The sequence below is a fragment of the Narcine bancroftii genome, chromosome 12 (assembly GCF_036971445.1).
Source record: "Narcine bancroftii isolate sNarBan1 chromosome 12, sNarBan1.hap1, whole genome shotgun sequence".
Lineage (NCBI taxonomy): Eukaryota > Metazoa > Chordata > Chondrichthyes > Torpediniformes > Narcinidae > Narcine > Narcine bancroftii.
The window spans coordinates 88170843-88190721 of record NC_091480.1 but is presented as its reverse complement, the minus strand read 5'-3'; positions in this window follow the sequence as shown (position 1 = coordinate 88190721).

Genomic DNA, 19879 nt, shown 5'->3' with positions numbered 1-19879 from the left:
ACACTGAGGCGCAGAGGCATGGTCAGGGGAGCAGCCAGTATTTTCTTGCAATGAGCAAAACACATTCCCCTAAGCATGCCTTGACTGTTTCCATGACAATGTGATGGAGTAAGTGGCTGTCAATTGAGCGTGGTAGTGGGTGGGAGCATGAACTGTCCGCACAACAGTTATTGCATGAGCACAGACTACTGCTCTGTTACCAAATGAAGTTTAACTTGTTCTGTTGCCTTTCGTTTTTGTTTTGTGAGATTTGCAGGAAATGGCACCAGAAATGTTCCCTTGCACAAAAAGACTGCAGATCGTCACAAGGGAATTATGTGAGTCTTTTCAAGGAGGAGTAGGGGCCACGTTAAAGGGGATTGGTCTTAAGACTTGTCCAATGGAGTGAAAATCGGGTGTGTATTTGGGACACAAACAGTAAAATCATCCCACCCCAGAAGTTTTTGGAAAGGCGAAGAAGAAAGGCATTTGCTTTTAACTACTGCAGCAGTCGGCACTTAATCCAAACACACATACATCTAGGGACGTATTCTTAACACGTAAATGAAACAGCAGAATGCCACCTGAAATAACCCCTTCAGCCCACAATATTTCCTCTATCTACAGTGGCAAGATCTTCTACCGTGATAAGCTACCTGAAATCAGGAAATCACCTCAGACAAAACCACAGGCACATTTGCTGTTTGCTGATCTAAACTTAACCTTGCATTTAGAGCAGTGGGTCGCAACCTTTTTCTTTCCACTCACATACCACTTTAAGTGCTCCCTATGCCATCAGTGCTCTGTGATCAGTATTCAGATTGGTTAAGGTGGAAAGAAAGAAGTATGAAAACCACTGTTTTAATTGTACCTGATTGACTCGTTATGTGCACGGTTTCATAACTCCAAAGGAAATGGGCCAATTACCATTTTTCTCAAGCAAAATATTTCAGTAACAATTGGGTCTAGAGCAGTGATTCTCAACTTTTTTTTCCCACTCTGAAGTAATCCCTTACTGATCATGAAGCACCTTTGGCATAGGGGTTACTTAATGTGGTATGTGAGTGAAAAGTAAAAGGTTGGGAACCACTGATTTAGAACTTTGAACATAGAACCCTTCATGTTGTGTTGATCTATATATTTCTACATGTTTTTGCTTCCAAAATCTAACATATGCTTCCTTCTTCCTCTTAACTAGCAGCTTCACCTGTTTTGTCAACCATGGTCCCCTTTCCTACCATTTTTTCCTGTCTCAATGGGACAAACCTATCCAGAACTCCATGTAAATGGTCCCTAAACATCCTGAACATTACTTCTGTGGTTTTCCCAGAGAACATCTGTTCCCAATTTACTCTCCCTAGTTCCTGACTCAACCCATTGTAATTAGCCCTTTGCCAGTTTATCTCTATCCCATTTTGTCCACAGCTTACTAAAGCTCAGAGACTCTGATAACATCATTGGAATTAGTCTACGTTGACGCTGATGACATCATTGGATCTAGCCTATCCCGACCCTGATGACATAATTGGCATGAGTTTAACCTGGGGATGGCAGTGGTTGCAGATAATGCCGTTGTGGCCACCCCAAGATTGACTTGGAAAGTCAGTAAAGTCCATTTTAAGAAAAACACAATGCTGGAGAAACTCAGCAGGTCAGAGTTCTTAATAAAGCAAAGATAAATAACCAACATTTTGTGCTTTAGCCCTTCATCAAGGTATGAACAAAATGTAGGTATGCACCTGCACAAAATGGTGGGGGGAGGGGCAGGGGGAGGAGCACAGTCCCACTGGCAGGAGGTCATAGATGGATCAGGGATGGAGGGCACAGCAGAAATCATGGATCTGTGAATGGAGAGGAAAGAGTGTGGAGAGATGGAGGAAAGAAGACAGAAAAGAGAGAGAATGACACATGGGCTAGCAGAAATCAGAGGTGTCCATGTTAATGCCATCCAGATGGAGAGTGCCCAGATGGAATATTTGGTTTTGTTCCTCCAATTTACTAGTGGCCTTGGTTAGCCAGTGCTTCACAGTGCCGGCAGACTTTTGTGTTTTACTCAGTCCATTTTAAGTGGGCCTTCCCTTCCACTGTTGCTAGAGAGTGCATTGCATTCCCAGCACCTGCCCCTTGATGCACAGTTGTGGTCCAACAAATAGGGACAATTTTACACTGAAAACAGCATTTTAGTTTTGTGCATCAGCATCTGGAAGGATGCAGTGGAAAGCCCAGAGGGGGGGTCAAGCTGAATGCTTACGTCAAACTTTTCACAGGATTCTTTGTGAGGCAAGTGGAATTAAGTGTTTTCTTTACTTCCATGATCTCCTTACTCCTGACTTTGTCTCTTCCTTCCAGTGCCGAAATGTACTGTGATTCCCTCAGCCCACCCTCTTTTGTTCAGATCATTCCCTTAGGCCCCTGGTTCCTTGGACTCCTCTCCCAGCTTTTGTTCTTAATCACTGAATTCAACATCCCACCTTTAGGGTTTCAGGTGGACAAAAATATTGTTTTTCTTTTTTCAAATGAGATCTCTAGTAAAATGATATCCACAGTATTAAACACTGGATCAAAACAACCTGCACTTTATTGAAGTTTCATCTTAGGACTTTTACAGCTTTACTCCCTTCTGCCCTCCTTATCAACTTCCCTCCCAACCAGTTACTCAGACGCTGGGGATATTTTCCATGGATTACAGGCTTGTCTGCGTTATCTACCAGATTCGGGCATTAAATTAATAATGCACATGAGACATGGGGGAGGGGGGTGGTGCTAAAAGCTCCCAGGCTTCATGAAGCATGGCACTTTTTTTGCTGAGAGATTACCTGCATGCTGAACTTGTGGTCAAATGTGTGTCCATTGAGCTAAGTGCTCTATTTTGTTAGTCATACATTCTGATCAGATTTAGGGAATCCAGCATTTGGGAAAATATGCATGAAAATCTAATACTGGAATAATAAAATAACAAACTGAGGACAAAGTTGCCCATTGCACATATTTTATATAATAATACAGTATGTGTGATTCTTCTTTTAATTTTGCCATCGCTTTAACTGTCTGGCCTCTCATTCTTGATCTTTTTACCAATGGAGACAGTCCTTTATCAAAACTCATTCATTGTCATCAATATTTATGTCAAATTTTGCCTTAAACCACTTCTCTTCAAAGGAAAGCGATGCCAAAACAAAAGATTTGAGTGATGGCCTTGAAACAATCATTTTAAGTGACCTTCCCACTGACAAGATGGGAGCCACAGAGAACCATCCCTTAACTTGCTCTTTTTGCATTGTTAACTTAGCCAAAACTAGTGAAGACACTGATGTGGTGAGAATTTACTTTTACAGAATCAAAGAACAATGCATAATTACTATTAATATTTTATGCATTTAAAGCATGCACAAAGTGCCATGGTTCAGTGCCTCAAAGTTTTATAGAAGACCCTTTCCATCCAGCAAACAGTATCTTTGACCCACTACCATCGAAAAGTAGGTACAGGAGCATCAAAATCAGGACTGCCAGGTTGGGAAATAGCTTCTTCCATGGGCTGTGAGATTGAAGAACAATGGTCCATAACTGAGTAAACCATCTCAAAACATTTATATATATATTTAGTTTAAATTAGATCTTAATGTAAATATGTGATTGCTATATGCTGTGTATTGTGTATACCGTGGTCTGGAGAAAAGCTCTTTCATCTAGTTGTATATGTACAGATAATAATGAATTTGAACTTAAAATTAACTTGGAAAAAGTTAGCAGAATAAAATAATAATGGCAATACTCCCGAAAATCTGTCCCACTGATGTCAATGGAATGAATCTTGAAGTTGCCACTGCTATGATCAATGTGACTGACTATGAATGAATCTATATATGGTTTTACATCTTGCCCAAAACAAATCTTCAGCAGGCATATATGTTTATGACCAGACAACACTGGAGCTCTTCACTGGGTAGTGCACTGGCCACAGGACCTTTCCTCTACCTTGTTGTTCACAAGACAGCATGACCACTCTTTGATTTCTAGAACCTTGTGCTGGGAAATCCACCTGCCAGCCCTTCAGCAGGTTAAATTATTGCAAACATAAAAGCCTTCAGAAGCTGTGATTGTAGTCAGATGGTGATATATCTTTACCTCCAATATACGCTGTGAGACCGACTTAGCTCCTCCAGCATTTCTGTGTTTATACTAGTGCAAGCTCAGCAAGTCCTTTGAAATTAATATGAGGAATTTGTTGCCAGGAAAAAGGCAAGGAAATCTTTTTTATTTGATTTAATTCAGTTAGTTTGAATGTCCAAAATATTTTTAATGCTATTTTTGACAGGCCCACTGATTAGAGACCCGCTGATGTTTCAAGTCATGTGATGGTTGAATTTCCACTATTGGCATAAATCTGGCCAGAATGCTTAGTGGTGGGTTTTATCGGGATTCACCAGTTTATACTGGATGAATTAATGATTCTGTGTTCATCCTGTTCACTTTCTGGGACAGAGCAGGACCCAGGTTCAATCCTGACTTGGGGTGGAGCTTGCACATTCTCCCTGAAACAGCGTAGGTTTCTACCGAGTGCTCTCATTTCTACTCATCGACTAAATTCAAGGCAGTAGCATAAATAAATGGCTGCTGCAGCTTGGTCTATGTGGATCACAGGGGAATCGATGAGATTTCTTGTGAGAGTGAGTAGGTTACAGGGGAAAAAAATTAAAAAAAATAAGTGGGGGTATGAGTCAGTATATACATGATGGGCCACTTACTGTACATAAAGTAGTTATGAGACTATATTCTTCATTAGGGTGATATCCAGGCATGGAAGAGATCACTTACCCACAATCATGTTGGTTCAGTGTTCTCCTTTGTGCTTAAGAGGCTATGGGGAGACATTATAGAAGTTCATATTATGATAGTAAAATAAAGACACTGACTTTTTCCCAGAGTAGGGGAATCGAAAACTAGAGTGCATAAAACCAAGATGAAAAGGGAAAATTTTAAAGAGACCCAAAAGGCACCTTCCTTGCACAGAGGATGGTGAGTGTATGGACATTTAGACAGGTAAGGAGAGGGAAGATTTAGAGGGATGTGGACCAGCTGCAGGCAAATGGGCCTCGCTTGGCCAGAATGGACAGGTTAGATTAAAAGGCTTATTTCCATGTTCTTTGTCTCTAAATTCCTCATTGTGCTTCGGCCAGGTAATAAACTGATCCACAGCATTTCCTAATGGAAATATCGTAATAGTACAGAAGGAGGGCACACATTTATTTGGCGATCTGAAACAAAAATGCACAGTATCATCTGTGGAGAGAGGTATGGGATTGCCAGTTCAGGTTGATAAACTTTCATCATTCATCATTCCAAAATGATAAACTCGATTTTCTCTTTCTCCTCGGATGTTGCCTAACTTGTGGGGTACTTTTTTTTTCCATTTTATGGTTTGATTTCAGACTTTAACATGTTTCATATTGCCTACGAAGTGTATTAGGATTATGTAAGTTCAACTTGTTATACAAGTGTAATAGTACAGATTCTATCACCAATGTGTATATGTACATATGTACAGATGGTCGTGTAGCCCACCTCACTGACAAAAGGCAAAGGAGGAAAAACCCAACACCCAACCCCAAGTAACCAATTTTCCCCTGCATCCGTGTCTGCCTGTCCCGCATCGGACTTGTCAGCCACCAACGAGCCTGCAGCTGACGTGGACATTTACCCCCTCCATAAATCTTCGTCCGTGAAGCCAAGCCAAAGAAGGGAGAAGAAGAAGTGTAGGATGACTGTGATTGGCTAAGAGTGTAGCCACACCTACTGGCAGGATTGCTCCTAGCCAGACCAGGTCATTCTGGACTGGTCGACCTACTTGTGATATGCTCCAGTCTTTTAGTTAATAAAAGGCTTGGTTTGGATCAACAAGTCTTTGGTTCTTTTGACGCGCATTACAACAAGTGTAATGTTTCTCTTTCATCAGCCAACATTCTTGGTTCCACTCTCATTTCTGCTAACCTGAACATTGATTTAAGTTCCTTGGGAATGCAATGTTGATTTTTTTTCCTGCATAACTGATCATTTTTTTTTCATTTGAAGGATGCAGTATATTTTAGAAGCATGGTAGAAACCAATCGTATCAAATGTAACCATATTGTTTAACTCGTTGATGTTTAGAAGAGGACATTAGATTATGAATGGAATAACTAGGGTGAAAGCCAGATGAGTCTCTGGTGAGACTAGAATGAGGGGGACGCAACCTCAAGATTCGTGGGAGAAGATTTAAGTCAGAGATAAGGAGGAACTGCTTCTCTCAGAGAGGTGTGAATCTGTGGAATTCTCTGCCTCCTTCAATCCATTTAAGACACAGATACATTTTTGAAGAAAAGGAATATTAAGGATTACGGGGAGCAGTCAGGTAAATAGGGCAGGATGCTCGGCCTAACAGTTAGCACAATGCCTTTACAGCGCCATGGGTTCAAATCCCGTGTCGTCTGTGTGTACATACTCCCCGTTTTCCCCGGGGGCTCCGGTTTTCCCTCACCATTTGAAATGTCTCAGATGTGTAGGTTAATTGGGTGTAAATTGAGCGGCATGGACTCGTGGGCTGAAATGACCTGTTTCTGCGGTGTACGTCTAAATTTTTTTAAAAATAGAGCTGATTCCATGGCCAGGTTAGCCATGATCTTATCAAATGGCGGAGCAGGCTCGACGGGTCAGATGGCCAACTCCTGTTTTTACTTCTAGCGTTCTTATGTTGAGTTTAACAATGGAAACACTGCCTAGCCTTCTTTTTAAATTAAAGGAAATCTTTTGTAGAATCCTTCATTTAGAACAGCTCATTACCTGTGTAACCTTAATTATACGACAGAAGGCTTTGAGGTTCAAAAAGCAATAAAAATAACAGCATGTACAATATTCTTTTAAGTCTGTTTTATTGATGGTGTCTATAAAATTATAATTTTTTTAATGATTTTATTGATGTTTTTCAGCCTACATAACTACAGGATGTAGAACATTGTAACATTTGTTCTGAATAAAAGCGAATTAATCTCTGCAGACCTTCATGTCAAGAAATAAGGCCTAAGTTAAGGTTCTTATAATCGCCATGTTACACTCTTATTCATCAGTGGTGAGTTCATATCTTTATCACAATAATTTTATTTTTACTGGTGCTTTTTGTCTGATGCTGGTTTGATGATAAACTGTTTGAAAATAAACTGATGTGTCACATATTCCATAACTCTGAAATATTTTCAGTTATTCAGGAAAGTATAATGATGGACCCAAGGGGGACACTCAGAACCAGGTTCTTTTGCATTTCAAAACTTCTCTCTCTCTCTCTTTTGATTAGCCAGGGCATTAAAGATTATGCGGAGAAGGCCAGGCAATGGGGCTGAGTGGGAAAGTAGATTAACAGCTCTTGAGTGAATGGCAGTGCAGACTTGATGGGCTGATGAGCCTATTTCTGCTCCTACTGTATATCTTATGGTCTTATGACCCTATTTTCAGGTTCTCGCTCTCTTTCTATGTCTTTTTTTCTATTCTGTGTACTCCATATAATGAGTTGTGGCTTTCCTCAATTCTTTAAAGTTGGTGACAATGAGTTGGCATCCATTATATGTCTTCTTTAACTTATACTTTCATTATTGGAAATAACACCGGAAAGGAAGAAACAACCATCATAAAGCCTCAAAATCCAGACCATTTAATAAGGGAATAAAATGTGGTAGTGCCACTTACAATCACCATATAAGGGGCAACCACAATTTACTTTTGGTCTTTGGTAATAATTATATTATCAGATGCATTATTATAGTGACCATACAGCTCAAAACCATCAGGATTCCAGGGGCATTACAACTATAGAACCAGAGAAACCCTCGCCACAGCAGCATACATTCATCCTATCTAATCCGCATGTAATTCCTCCTAGTATCATCAACCTGCACCTGGACCATAGTCCTCCATAGACCTACTATCCATGTATCTATCCAAACTTGTGTCAAAATTGAACCCATATCCACCACTTCCCCTCGAAGTTCATTCTACACTCTTTGCATGAAGTTCACCCTAAATATTTCAGCTTTCACCCTTAACCCGTGTCCTCAAGGCTCTATTCCAATTTCAGTTCATCCCCTCTGCCATCAGATTTCTGAATGGACAATGAACTCCAGACACTTTTGTTTTGCACCAATTTATTTATGATCATTCAATTTAAACCAATTTAGCACCTGTAATGCCATTGAAAAACAATGAATTTCATGAAGCATATTCATGGCAATAAATTCTGATGGTGAATCTGATTCTGAATTTGAAATGTTAACTGTTTTGTTTTCTCCTCTGATGTGAATGCACCTACTAAGAGTTTCCAGCGTTTACTGACACTGTTTCAGTTTTCAAACTTTTGCCTTCATTGGCTTTTGTTCTCTGCATCTTTTGCCTGTCCTCAGCCGATGGCTGGCAACTGTTTCCTATTCTCACCTACTTGGTCAAAAAGATGGTCGGCTGTGATAGTTGTTGTGGTCCAAATGTTCTAGAGATTGTAGATATATGAAGCCTGGAATGAGATCAGCTGCCTCCTGACTCTCCAAAGATGTCCATCAGCTACAGGGTGCAAGTTAGGATGAAAAAGATCGCAATTCCTCTGATTAATGCAGCTGCAATAAAATTCATGAAGCTTGACACTATTCTGACTGAAACCACCCACAAATCGGAGGACCAACACCTCATATTTCATCTGGACACCCTCCAACTAAATGGCATTAACATTGACTTCTCTGGTTTCCCCACCACCCCTTCACCCCCACCTGTCTCCTTTCCTCAAGTTCACTCTCTCTCTCTTCTCTTTTCTCTCTGTTACTTTTCACAGAACCAAGATCAATTCTCACCTTTCCTCTTATCATATCCAATTAACACCTTTTGTCTGTTGGCCTGTACTTCTCCTCCACTCCTCCCATTCTTCCCCATTTCTGTCCCCACCCTGTGTTTTGTTTATACCGTGATTTTCAATTTTTTTCTTTCCACTCACATACTGCCTTAAATAATCACAGAACACCTATGGCTTAAGGTGGTATGTGAATGGAAGGAAAAAGTTTGAAAGCCACTGGTTTATACCTTTAAGAAGAGCTCAGGCCTGAAACATGTGCCTTTACCCCCTATGCTGAGCTCCTCCAGCATTTCTATGTGTTTTTACTATAATCACAGCATCTGCAGACTTTTGTGTTTCACAGCTTTCAAGACCAAGAAATCCATTTGATCGGCAATCCATCTATCACACTAAACTTTCACTCCTTTATCAATGCAACATGGGAGGTTTGTTGGTGTGTGTATCTTCCACATAATGCATCCGACTTAATCAGACAGGATACTTCAACCTCTCAGACATACTGTATGACTTCTGTCAGCATGCAGGACAAGGGTAGGGGGAAGGGAATACCACCACTTGCAGTTCAAAGGGGTACAGGAGGCTGTATGCCATCCTGATCCAGAAGCATATAGTTTTTCCTTCGTCTTCTCAGGCTAAACCCTGGTTGCTCGCGCTGCAATGATCCTTCATTAACTGTCCGCTCTTCATATCCCTTAATAATATTGTTTACCAATTTGTAACCAAACTCTGATTCAGAAGTTTTATTTGATCTATCATCAGTTGGGCACTGGAGCAGTGGAGGCGAATCCACTCACACTCAGTGACTCTGAAAGGATTCTCTTTTGCTCATCTTTTTGTCATACCATAAGGGGCACCGGGCCGCACTAATGGCCACATATAGCAGGCAGAAGGCAGACAGCTTTTAGATGACAGTGAAGGAATCTTGGATGACCTTTCATGAGGTTAATTAACATATTAATTTAGCGTTGCATTCACTGTGTATGTTAATAGCAGGCGATTGATAACAATAATCAGAATGTTTTCAAGCGAGAGTGAGCAAACTTGGCCAGGGAAAAGCCCCTCGCAGGAACAGAAGCCAAACTGAAGCCAAGATATCAGAACCTATTCTTGCACACCTTCCGGTGGAGAGTTATGGCAAAGAGCTGGAATTGATTGAGTGGGGAAATTCACTGCCCACTGCATCAACTGAGAAAATCAAAATAACTTGAAATCATTGGAAAGACAAAGAGGAGAGATTAAGAAAAGTGTTAAAGAAGCATTTTTTTTTAGAAAATTGCAAGATGCAGCAGAATGGGAACACAGTGTGACTAATTATGGAAATTCATGGGCATTTGACCACGTCTGCCTTGCAAAAAGAAAAGAAAGCAGTAATTGAGAAATGTGTGTTTCTTCCTGTGGTTTAATCATCAAATCTTCCCCTCATTCCTGAGGCTCTTCACTCATCCCAATTCGTTTACGCTCGAGTAGGCTAGCAAATTGGCTGGGCATCAGACCTTCACTAAAAATCTGAAGTCACCATTAAACCATAGGAGCTCCACTGCACCTCCAACAATGCTTCTTGAAGTTATAAAGAACATTTCCTGGGCCAACACCAACACCTATTTTAGTGGAAAGAATGCAGTAGTCTCCATGACTTGTGGACCCCACAGTGGGAGGTCGATGTCTGGGCAAAGGATACCCTGTTAATATATAATCAGCACGACTTTAAATAATTAAGCATCACATACTTTGATGTAAATCGTGAAAACAAAATTAATGAGCTACTGGTCCAAATTATAAAGTTAACTGTTGTCAGATGTAGTTTGTATGTTATTTCACATTATAATACCTTACAAAGGAAATTGAAAATCTTGTAAAAATACAGAAAATATGATGATTGTGGACTCCAAAAGGAGAATAAAAATGAAAAGACTTTACTATTTCAATGATAAAATGATACTTCAGCAATTTCATTAAAAAGTGATGTGGTTTTCCAGACAATGAGTGAGAAGGGATTTTTTTCAGGAAGTTTTAGACACCTTCAGTGGAAATCTAGACTGTGTGGGTGGGCACTGAAAAGTTGGAAAAATTGTCTAGTTACAGAACCATTAGCCATTCAAATGGCTTTTGTTTAAAATGACTCGGGCGGTATGGTAAACATAGAGATTTGCCCGATTATTTTACGGTGCCAATGGCTGGTGTTCAAATTCAGCACTGACTGTAAGGAGTTTGTATGTTCTCCCCGTGTCTGCATGGGTTTCCTCCCACCCTCCAAAATGTACGGTGGTTGCAGGTCAATTGAGTGGCTCAGGCTCATGGGCCGATACGGCCTGTTACCATGCTGTATGTCTAAATTTAAATCTACTGCCTTGACAATCAAAACCAAATTGTTTTGATCACTTCCTTCCAAAGAGTTTGGCATAAAACAAGGTAAAAGAAGGAAAAAGAATTGAATCACAAGGCTAACTGAAGTTCTCCGGTAGTTTGTAAAATGGTACTCACACAGTTATTAATGAAAGAACCTCAGGGACTAACAAAGAAGGGAAAATAAACACATCCATTAGATGGTTTAGAAATTAGTGTACTAAAGATTTTGAAAGTTTGGACAGCGTTCCAGGACAAAATTATTTTCAGGCAACATGGGAGTGAATTATAATATGAATGAGGACCACATTTTGATAACACATTCTTTTTCATTTGGCTAGGAAATGTTTATAAATTGGCTTCAAGATTCATGAGTCATAGCTTGACCCTCCTTTCAGCGAAGAAAATTATTTGAAAAATCTCTCCGTTGTTCAAGTTTGCTAAGTGTCCCAAGATACTGTGAGTCAATTCATTTTACAAACCATCCAGCCAGTCAACACATAGATAGTACAGCAGTAAAACAGAATACTGAGTGCAGTTACAAAGCAAACACAACATTATTTTCCTTGGATGAGATTCCTTTCAGGGATCTGATAACAGTGAGAAAGAAGCTGTCCTTGAATTTGGTGGTGCATAATTTTACACTGATAAATCTTCTTCCTAAGCGGAGAACAGGCTGTGGTGGAATGAATCTTTTTATGTTTTGGTTGCTTTTTCAATACAGCAGGAAGTGTAGATGGACTCAATGAAAGGAAGGGTGACTGTGATTGCTTGAGCTGCTTTCAAAACTCTGTGCATCTATAGATGTTGTTGAAGATGCTGGGGAGATGCTGAGATCCTCTAGGTTCTGAGAAAGTGAGGTGATACACCAGTAGCCTACTGCAGGAAGATCACTGGAGGACAGACCACATCTGGCCGGCTGTCAATCAGCCACCCGGGATATAATCCTGAGCTTCCCCCTCCCGAGCTCTCACTCCGGAGTTACCAGTGCAGCTACCACTGTAGCAGAGACTTTTAACTGAATAAAGCTGTAAGGTAAAAACATCATGAGATGGGACCAGAGAAGGAGTCACCCAGTACTAAGGAGTAACAGAATGCAGATGTGACCTTGTACACTCAAGATAAGCTTTGCACTAACAAGAATGATGCGCAGCAGACTAACAGAGAAGGATAGCAACAGTTTATTCATTGGACAAGGTCCAATCAAATTGTTAGGTCTGCTTTGTTCATGAATGAGTGAGTCAGACACCAGACTGAGTCGAAATCAAGGTTCTTTGTTCTTTATTGCCGGATTGTAACACTTGCAACTAACAGTGTTAGTTGGAGAAGGCGCATTCTGCCGTTATCAGCAAGTGGTGTTTTTTTATACCTCAGGATACGTACTTAGTAAATTATCATACCATGACATTGTCCAATGAATAAACTGTTGCTATCCTTCTCTGTTAGTCTGCTGCTCATCAGCTTGTTAGTGCCAAGCTTATCTTGAGTGTACAAGATCACATCTGCATTCTGTTACTCCTTAGTACTGGGTGACTCCTTCTCCGGTCCCATCTCATGATGTTACAAAGCCTGTTGTACAGTCTTTCTTGAGTTTTGTGTCTAACTACTGCTGCAGCCGTGCATCACAGGAAGTAAAGTGCTAGTGCAGTTTCTTGGTCATTACATTAATGCAGTTGGATCAGGACAGGATGCTGAAGGTGGTTCACTACGTACTTGCATCTACTTCTGGACACTGGAATGTGCCAGTGAGCAGTATTCATCGACAGGGTTCTCCTAATACTGGAAGACCAACATGTTTCAAGGAGACCAAAGTGCGCCTTTTACTGGGCAGCAAGTGACGTTTGTCACAGTATGTGCTCCTGGGACACATTCATGTAGCGCAGAATGGAAATATTCAACAAACCATAACCTCCTTTTCCTCAACATCTGGGCCACATGGAGGTGGACAAGTGTCTCATGCTGACCACAGACATCATGGAAACATTGTATGGTGGGAGTGAAACTCAGGCTGTGCAGAAAGAATCTAAGTTCCCTTTTATTGGCCCTGAGAAAGGACTTGATATTTGTTTATGAGTTCTGGCAATACATATATACAGATTATATTTAATATAGGTGTGGGGTCCAGCCTGAAAGAAAACTGAATTTTTAATCTATTATTTCACATCCAGCAATTAGACAATGGAAGGGTCGAGGATGAACCATTATTGGGGTTAGAACAAGCCAGAAAGGAAATTGCAGACTGCCAGGAAATAAACCTGCATATGAATAGCATGTGTGCTCGGCTCTAGAATCTTTATAAGAGGGGGGGAAAAAAACTCCTGCAAAGGGGAGCTTTGGACTCATCGCCACTTTTGGAATTTGTCGTTACCTTTTTTACAAAGTTCAGGATGTGTAAACAATTTGAAAGTTGATGCCATCTTTAGAAATTTTATTTGATTCTGGTTATAATGCCAAGGAGCTTTTGATCACACATGCTGTGGCAAACAAGGATTTGGTGCAGCCAACGTCAAAATAGTGGGTGCATGGGCAAATCAAGTACCCTTGCCTCTGCTACCTGCACTCAACGCTTGTCAAGAGAAATCAAACAAAATTTAATTGAAAATACCTCCTACTTGTATCTAGATATGACCTCTGACCTGTTGACCTATACTCCTCCCCTTGACTGTCCTCCCTCATCTCCTCTTCCCTACCTTTTTATTCAGGTGCCTGCCTGTCAAGGGGATCAGGCCCCAAATTTTGGATACCCTACAGAAGCGATGTGACCTACTATAGCGTATTGCAATATTCATCTACGGAATGCTTTCAGATAGTGTCGTGGGATATTTTTTTAATGTTATTTAAAATGTTCAGAGAGAACCTTATTGATCTGCCACTGTGCAGCAAGGGGAAATGAACGAGGAATATTGCAGACGCTAGGATTGTAGTTCAATGCACAAAATTACTCCAGAAACACCACGGGTCACATAGCGTTCTTTTATGTCGCTAAGATATTTTATCCAACGTTTCAGACCTGAGCTCTTCATCAAGGTATGAGCAAAAAGCAGGCAGGAGCCTGAATAAAATGGTGGGGGGAGAGGCGGAGGGGGGAGGAGCACAGGCCCAGCAGGCAAGTGGTTATAGGTGGATGTGGGTGGGAGGGCAGAAGAGAAAATAAAAACTGAGGAGTGATGAGGGAGGATGTGGCTCCCTGAACAGGGAGAGGTGGGTGGGGATCTGGAGAACAGGAGATAGAGGGATAGGGAAAAAGAGAGAGACAGGGGAGGGGCCTAATGGAAACCAAAGAAATCAATGTTAATGTTGGAGAGCGCCCAGACGGAATATTAAAGTCAAAGTTCAGATTTATTGTCAGATTACATACATGGCATCACATACAACCCTGAGATTATAGTTTAGGAGTCTGATGGTAGAGGGGCAGCTGTTCCTGAATCTGGTGGTATGAACAGAAGCGAGAACAGAGCATGTCCTGGGTAATGTAGATCCTTGATGATTGCTGCTGTTCTCCAATGGCAGTGTTCTGAATAGATTTCCTCAATGGTGAGGAGATTTTTGCATGTAACATCCTGGGCTGTGTCCAATACCTTTTGCAGGGCTTTCCACACAGAGGTATTGGTGTCCCCATACCAGGCCATGATGCAGCTGGTCAGCATACTTCCCACCACACATCTGTAGAAGTTTGCAAGGTTTCTGACGTCATATCGAATCTCCGCAAACTCCCAAAGGCGCTGACGTACATTCTTCATGATTGCATTAATATGTTTGGACCGGGAAATGTCCTCCAAAATAGTGATTCCCAGGAATTTAAATTTGCTCACCCTCTCCATTTCTGATCCCCCAATGATCGCTTCCTGTAGTGCACAATCAGCTCCTTGGTTCTGGTGAGAATGAGTGCGAGGTTGTTGTTAATACACCATTCAGACATGTTTTCAATCTCTCTTCTGTCTGCTGACTCAGAGCTCCATTTTATACAACTCACTACCGTTGTATCGTCAGCAAATTTGTAAATGGCATTGGTGTGGTACCAAGTCACAGTCGTTGGTGTAAAGTGAGTAGAGCAGGGGACTAAGAATGCAGCTCTGTGGTGCTCCGGTACTGATAGAGATTGTGGAGGAGATGTTCATGCCAACCCTCACTGATTAGGCATCTGGAGTTTAGGAAATCCAGGATCCAATTACACAGTGATGTATTAAAGCCCAGATCTTGAAGTTTGCTTGTCAGTTTTGAGCGGATGATGGTGTTGAATGCCAAACTGTAGTTGATAAAGAACATCCTGATGAATACATCTTTGCTTGCAACTACTACCCTAAATATCTCTATTTGGTTTTACCCTATCAGAGGTATTTTCTTTGTTCTACCCATGCCTCGCCTACCTTCTCTGCTATTGAAAATTAACTTGTATTTCTCTCTTTCTTAATTCTGATAAAGGGCCCTGGATCTGTAAGGCTCACTGTTTCCCTGTTCATAGATGTTGCCTGATTTGCCCAGCAGTTTCTGTTTTATTTCAGATTTCCAGCTTCTGCAATTTGATTGACAATAAATGATAACATTCTTTTGGTTTTCCAAATTACTTGCAGTTTAGTCCTTTGCAAATCGTGCTCTGGTTAGAAATGGATCTTTGCAACTCAAAGCATTTGAAAATATCCGTTCTTTTTATTTTTTCTGATCCATTTCCCGTGGCAGGAGGAGATGAGTTATTTGTGCAAATTTAGGTTAATTGGGAAAAAATTTCAAGGGAGCTGATAAATTATTTAATCTGGGAAATCACTGAAAGTGGGGTTGGTGAAGCCTTCACCGCATTCATAAAGTACAGTAAAACCCCTGTTATCCAGAATTCAAGCAATCAGCAGCCTCAAGCAACCGGCAAAAAAGCATGTGGGCAATAAATAGGTAAAAAATACCGAAGTTTAAAAGTTGCATGCCCAGCAGTTAATTCGCTAATCATGCAATGCGCAATCTCAAGCAACCGGCAAATACATTCACCTGGCCTCTAGCAATCCCCATAGGTGCCAGATTCCAGGGGTTTTACTGTACTGGGATGAGCACATGGCTGGCCTAGACATGTTGGCTTGAATGACCCTCTACTGTTCTGTGAACTATAATGATTCTATTCTATAACAGCAGAGCAACTACTGTTTATTTGTAATTATACTATTGATTGTTTCACCCTTATTTTGATGGTATCTTTCATATTATAAAATATGTGCAAGTAATAAAATGTCTATTTTGTCAACACATTATTAAAATATAGGACAGGACAAAAGCCAAGACATAAAGCATATAAAGTATACATTGACCTTTGCCTCAATGGTGATGTCATTGTCCTTAATATTAGGCTTCAGGTCTTATTTCCAACAAGTGGACAAGATATAGACAGGCAACCACTAAGGGACAAACCAAGTATGAGGCACGAGAGAGGGGGAAAAAAATCAGTACGCAGACAAAAATGGAGCAACTATGGCAAATGCCTATGTTGGGGCAGGAGATGGAGATTCAGGGCAAGTTCAAAGAAAGATCAGTAGTTAGAGTTGGGTAAGAAAGCGAGAAACCAGAAGTTTGTTTGAGACTCTGGCAGTATGGGGCTGGCCAAGTTGGAAGGAATGTTAGGCAATGATCCATGTTAAGTTACTGAGAGATTGGGAGGCCTCTCTCTCCGTCCCAACTCCACATTTAGTTCAGCAAATGTTGCTATTAGAATTAAGCAGCAAAAGTAAACTATTTTGTCACAAACATTTGGCTCCTCATTTGTATATGTAAAGGATCTAATGTTGTTTTAACTTGTAGGTACTCCACAGTAATATTTTACTGATTCACAACAGGACAGCCGGCTCTTGATGGTCAGACATATTTGAAGTATTTTGTGGATGATTCAACTCAGACAGCAGTGGGCTGATTAGTGAGTTTGCACACAATACATAAAATTATGGAGGTGTGGATAGTGAGAAAGCTTGTCAAAGTATACGTCAGGATATTGTTCATTTGGAAACCTGGGTGGAGAAATAGCAGATGGAGTTTAATCCGGACAAGTAAAGAGTGAAGAATTTGAGAGGTCACATGTGAGAGGAAAGTAGACAGTAAATATCAGACAACAAAGGAACATAGATGGGCAGTGGGATCATGCAGTCAAAGTCCATTGTTCCATTAAAGTGGCAACACAAGAGGACGAGATGTTAAAGAAGGCATGTAGCATGTTTTCCATCACATTAATGGAACGTTCAAGAAAGCGCACCAACACCTTAGAAGGCTGAGGAAGTTCAGAATTTCTACCATAACAACTTCTGCACGTGCATTATCCAGATTGGATGCATCAAAGTGTGGGATCAAAGCTGCTCTGATCAAAAATGGAAGAAGGTGCAGAAGGTGGTGAATGCTCCTCCATCCCTCCTTCAATTCCAACTACACCTCCTACTGCCTTGGAAAGGTAGCTAACCTACTAAAGGTCTTTGCCTGAACATACTGTGACAGAATATATAGATTATATATAGATATGTTTTTGGGAGATAAATTGGGAAAGGTTTGTTAGAGTAGGTCACATACAAACACTTTAAAAACAGATCTTATTTAAAATACTGGCGCTCTGCCCAATGCTAGACATATTGGCCACACAGCTTTTGCAAGAGCTTTGAAGAGTGCTGAAGAGACTTCACTAATGGATTGTTGTTTGCAAAAGGCAACAGATGAAAAAGCATGTTGAAGCCATTATGTTTGGAAGAGAACTTGCTGTTCTGAGAGGGTCATGTGGTTTTGCAAGCAGAGAGAGTCAAAAAGGCTTTCTCTCAGAGAAAGAGATATATATATATATATATATATATATAAAGAGAGAGAGAGAGAGAGACTCACAGAGATCATTTAACAGTGTTACAGCCAGCAGAAGTAGATGGGACTAGAAAAAGACAAGCTCACAGGCCCAGTTGTAAGATGGCCTGGTCAAGGCCCTTGTGGTTCATGAAAAAGGAGAGGACTGGCTGTCTAATGTTTCACTTGGAATACATGAAACAAAAAGGAAATCTGTGATGACCTGAAAGAAAGAGGTAATCATCTGGAGAACCCTGACGGGGCAAGTTTTGTCAGCAAGATACTGGAGTGGCTAATGGGGCTACATCAGTTGTGGATGTCCTGGAACAACACATCTCTCTCTGAAAACTGACAAGAACCTTCCTGAGCAGTAACCATTTACCTTTTGAGCACCAAAGCCTGGTGAACTTTATAAATGTTAAATTCTGTGCACAGTATAAGAATTGCCAGTGAACTTGCAGGAATGAGAAGTAAGATTAGACTGTAAACCAAAGAACTTTTCTGAACTTACACACACATTAAATACACGTGCGCTTAGAATTAGAAGGGGGTTGAGTTAGGTTAAATAAGTCAATAGAGATAAGTTAAAGTTTGATTCTGTTTTCATGTTTAAAGATAATTAAAAACAACTTTTGCTTAAGTAACCATTTGTCTTGGCGAATGTCTATTGCTGCTGGGTTTTGGGGTCCTCTGGGCTCATAACAATACTCTCTTCTCTTTCCTCCCATGGGAAATTATATGGCAACAACTCAAAGAGCGTTTTTTTAATGTATTTGTCAGGCTCCTGAATGATCCTCATAACAGAGCTCACATGCTATCTTTCCTGTGTATTAATTGATCTTCCTGAATAACATAAATGTCTGTAACTGTGTTCTTCTATCCTGCTTGGTACAGTTGCATGTTCTAGATTACTCACAGAAGAATGATTCTCAGAGTATCAGGTGACAATCAATTTGAACTTGAATTTGAACCTAGATTGCAGCAGCCTTGATGGGCGAAAGGGCCTTTTCCAAAGCAGTACTCTTCCATGTTCTAATAGTATTAGAGGAGGGATGTGGTAGCCATGGATAGGGTACAGAGGAGATTTACCAGGATGTTGCCTAGATTGGAAAATAAGCCTTATGAGGCAAAGTCTGTAGAGCTAGGACTATTCTCTTTGGAGCAAAGAAGGATAGGAGGTGACTTAATAGAGGTCTACAAGATTCTGAGAGGCATAGATAAGGTGGACAACCAATGCCTTTTTCCCAGGCTGGGAGTAGCAAACACCAAAGGTCTTCTGTACAAAGTGAAGAGAGGGAAGTTTAGGGGAGACATCTGGGGTATGTTGTTTATGTGGAGAGTTGCGGATGCTTGGAATGCCTTGCCAGAGATGGTAGTGGAGGCTGAGGGGCATTTAGGAGACTCTTAGACAGGTACATGGATGAAAGAAAAATAGAGGGTTACGATAGGAAGGGTTTAGTTTTTTGGTAGGAATATATAGATCAAGGACTGAAGGGCTCTACTGTGCTGTAGTATTCTATGATCTTTTCACACTGGTTGCACATTGAGCACCCCTTCTGAAAATCAACTTTCCTATCTTCTGTAAAAGTGTATTGTTCAGAAGCAGCATATCATATGTAGATATTATTTCATATACAGACATAGCACAAGCAAACAACGATGAAATGTATAGTCTGCTCGAGTGCTTAGTCTGTAAATGGTGAGTTTTCTGTAGAACCCTGACAGATTTGCATTTATTAAACCATAGGAATTACCTGACTTAGACAAAAGCAAGGATCTGTTCATTTCAGAAGTATTTTCCTGTAAACATCTAAATTTAGACATACACCATACTAACAGGCCATTTTGGCCCAGGAGTCCATGCTGCCCAATTTAACCTGCACATACATTTTGAATGGTGAGAGGAAA